At 41.2% G+C, this 4137-nt stretch overlaps 1 non-coding gene across 1 annotated transcript; it reads left to right on the top strand.

The window, feature by feature from the left end:
- Positions 1–2390: 2390 nt before the first annotated feature.
- On the top strand, positions 2391–2465 carry Trnas-cga (transfer RNA serine (anticodon CGA)). The gene has a single exon. It is a non-coding gene; the product is annotated as a tRNA-Ser (tRNA).
- Positions 2466–4137: the final 1672 nt, after the last annotated feature.

Raw genomic sequence — 4137 nt, 5'->3', positions numbered from 1 at the left:
CCACCACCGTAAGTGGAATATTAACTAAACAGGAGGATCCATCATTATCTTCACGTCACGAACCAGAATTAACTTCACACATCGTCCGCGCGGACCACCGCTGACGTCATCGCACTGCCTGCAGCAACAGTTAAGACATTAATAGAAAATTATTACGCTCTCTCTCATTTCAAAATTAAAGACAATTGCAGTTAAATTATCTATTTTAAAAATACTGTCACAATATGAAGGTTCAATTTTGTTTAGTTCCGATAAATATTCTTTCCATTATTTCGTCTTGTTGACAGTGTTGAAAACCTGCTAAATTAAAGTTCAATTAATAATTTTCTTTCAAAATTCTCCTCAGACATTTTGCTGCTCATCATAATTTTATTTTAATGTTTGTGTGTAACTTCTTTTGCAGGGAGTACATATTTTATTTTTTGTGCAGTAAAATTAGTTACCATAAAATTACGTATATTACCATCTGATGCAGTCTGCCATTACTGCTTGAAAACCGACCAATAGTATTTTTGCATATTTTCTCATTGGCTGTCAGCTTCAAAACAAAATTACGTATTTCGTGGGCATCTAGCAGATGCGCGATGTCTATGCAGACCCCTACAATAATTTTTTTTTTTTTACTTCTGCAGGTTTACTGGAATTATATTGACTTTAATTGTTCATTTGACCCTGTTAAAGCGATTTATCGCACCTATATAATAATTCTACTAAACTACCTAATTTATTTTTTTATTACATAAACATTGGCACACCATATTTAGATTAAAATTGACGTCTTATTTGCCCCACATAAGATTCTGCACGTTCTGACAAAGACTACGTCAATTTTTTTTTTTTCGTCCATGACTAACACGGGTAGTCAGATTCGTTGTATAGGTCATGTTTTATTATTTAAAAGGGTTTTTTTTACAAGTACAGAACCAGTTTCTTTACACCTACACATGATCATCATAATACCGAGTGCATCTAATGTCGTAAACAAGTCCAAGGCTTTTGCTATACTATTTCCTGACGCACAAAAAATAAGAAAATGGTGTTTTTCATAACGAAGGTAGGACCATAAGGGCTCTGACACTATTCTGGAGTTTATACAGGTTGTTTCAGCTGAACTTTTCACCTCAAATATTTCACGAACTGTTTGAGATATCGTAATTCTTTTGTCACTCAAATTAATTTCGGTTATGTTCTCACTGCAATATATATTGTCTCTTTTCATAGCTATGTTAATTACAGGTATATCGGACTCAATTTCCCTTTTCAAAAGAAACTATAGAGTTTTCTGCCACTGGCAACATAGTTCTAAAAGTGGTGAATTTAACGGTGTATCACTCTTCAAAATCCGTTAGTAGTTTTGGAGAAATTACAATATTTACAAAGGATTTATCACTTTTGAAAATAAACCCAATAGCTCTCTTACGCCGAAGTTCGCGTTGTTACATGGAATTCTCGCGCCAGGATCAAGGGGTGTTCCAGCATGATGCAGCCAACAGAGTCTAGTATAATAGTGCTGAAAAGTTGAAATTAAACCCAATATTTGGACTGACACCAAATGGACAGTAAAAGATTTTGGGACCGAAGACATGTATTTGTCTAAAGGAGTGCTGGTCACCATTTTTTGTGTTCTAGATGCAGATGATCTAAAGAGAACTATGCCTTTCGCGGGCAAGTGCTCTACCAACTGAGCTACCGAAGCACGACTCACGCCCGGTACTCACAGCTTTACTCCTGCCAGTACCTCGTCTCCTACCTTCCAAACTTTACAGAAGCTCTCCTGCGAAACTTGCAGAACTAGCACTCCTGAAAGAAAGGATATTGCGGAGACATGGCTTAGCCACAGCCTGGGGGATGTTTCCAGAATGATATTTTCACTCTGCAGCGGAGTGTGCGCTGATATGAAACTTCCTGGCAGATTAAAACTGTGTGCCCGACCGAGACTCGAACTCGGGACCTTTGCCTTTCGGGGGCAAGTGCTTTACCAACTGAGCTACCGAAGCACGACTCACGCCCGGTACTCACAGCTTTACTCCTGCCAGTACCTCGTCTCCTACCTTCCAAACTTTACAGAAGCTCTCCTGTGAAACTTGCAGAACTAGCACTCCTGAAAGAAAGGATATTGCCCGCCAAAGGCAAAGGTCCCGAGTTCGAGTCTCGGTCGGGCACACAGTTTTAATCTGCCAGGAAGTTTCATATCAGCGCACACTCCGCTGCAGAGTGAAAATCTCATTCTGAAAACATCCCCCAGGCTGTGGCTAAGCCATGTCTCCGCAATATCCTTTCTTTCAGGAGTGCTAGTTCTGCAAGTTTCGCAGGAGAGCTTCTGTAAAGTTTGGAAGGTAGGAGACGAGGTACTGGCAGGAGTAAAGCTGTGAGTGCCGGGCGTGAGTCGTGCTTCGGTAGCTCAGTTGGTAGAGCACTTGCCCGCGAAAGGCAAAGGTCCCGAGTTCGAGTCTCGGTCGGGAACACAGTTTTAATCTGTCAGGAAGTTTCATATCAGCGCACACTCCGCTGCAGAGTGAAAATCTCATTCTGTAAAGAGAACTAGTTCAGACCTAGCCATGAGCAAGCTGCCAGTACAGCTGCATTTCATATGATGGTGAAGCGTTTATAAGAACACAAGACAGAAGCAATAGCAATGGACAATTTACTGTTAGAATATGAGAATCTATTGAGTCCTCGTGGACCATTACCAGCAACGCTAGTAACACAACACATGATCCCAACTGGGAATCAATCACCAGTGTACTGCAAGCCACATCGGGCGGCCCATCACCTACAGCCGGTAATGGAAGAATTCATTAACCAACAATTACATGGTGGTCTCATTGAGACAGGTACCAGCCCATGAGGTGCACCTGTGCTGATAGTGTTGAAAGAAATATGAGACAGAATTAAGAAGTAACGATTTTGGTGCAACTGTAGATACCTATTACCAACCTGGTGATCCAACACAGGATCCCGAATGGCAATCAATCTCCTGTGTACAGTAATACATATTCGGTGCTCTATCAACTACAGCCGGTAATGTCTGATTTCATTAACCACCTTAAGGCGCTCAGTCCGGAACTGCGCGACTGCTACGGTCGCAGGTTCGAATCCTGCCTCGGGCATGGATGTGTGTGATGTCCTTAGGTTAGTTAGGTTTAAGTAGTTCTAAGTTCTAGGGGACTGATGACCACAGAAGTTAAGTCCCATAGTGCTCAGAGCCATTTGAACCATTAACCACCAATATCACACGATGGTATCATTAAGTAAAGCACCAGCCCATGAGCTGAACCTAAGATTGCAAAAGAGAGATAGGTCAGAATAAAGGAGTGTTGATTCTGCTGTGACTACAGATATCCATCACCAAATATAATTGGAAACCTTCATAATTCAGGGCGAAATAGGTATTTTTCCATCATTGATCTAAAAAGTGGCTAACATCAACTGGAAATAGTACCGGAGGACTAAGTAAAACTGAATTTACAGTCGCTTGGGACAACTATCAGAGTTGTTGAGTGCCGTTTGGTTTGAAAAATGCACCATTTACGTTTCAACTTCGTTGGATAGTGTGTTGAGGGGACTAAAACCAACACAGTGTACAGTTTATCCAGGCGATATTTTAGTATAGGGAAGTGTCATTTTGTACTAAAAGAAATGAATTCCTTGGGACATCTAACTAATCAACATCGAGTGAGAACCGATCCAAAATTGGTAAATGTTATGCAGAGCCGTGTGGGATTAGTTGAGCGGTCTAGGCGCTGCAGTCATGGACTGTGCGGCTGGTCTCGGCGGAGGTTCGAGTCCTCCCTCGGGCATGGGTGTGTGTGTTTGTCCTTAGGATAATTTAGGTTAAGTAATGTGTACGCTTAGGGACTGTTGACCTTAGCAGTTAAGTCCCATAAGATTTCACACACATTTGAACATTGTTTTGTTATGCAGAGGTTTTGAATGCCTCAGACAGGCAATGAATTACATTTATTTTTGGGGTCAGCAAATTACTATACGAAATTTGTCCCATATTTCGCAGGAATAGCTCGACCTCTCACACACTTATGAAACAAAGCGTAAGTTCCACTGGATATAGGAGTGCAAAAGTAGATTTGTGAAACGGAAGGAATTGCTGATAACTGGTCCAATATGGATCATCCAGAC

Source organism: Schistocerca serialis, chromosome 4, assembly GCF_023864345.2.
Source record: "Schistocerca serialis cubense isolate TAMUIC-IGC-003099 chromosome 4, iqSchSeri2.2, whole genome shotgun sequence".
Classification (NCBI taxonomy): Eukaryota; Metazoa; Arthropoda; class Insecta; order Orthoptera; family Acrididae; genus Schistocerca; species Schistocerca serialis.
The sequence above is the reverse complement of the archived record's forward strand: the minus strand, read 5'-3'. Positions and strand labels throughout refer to the sequence as shown.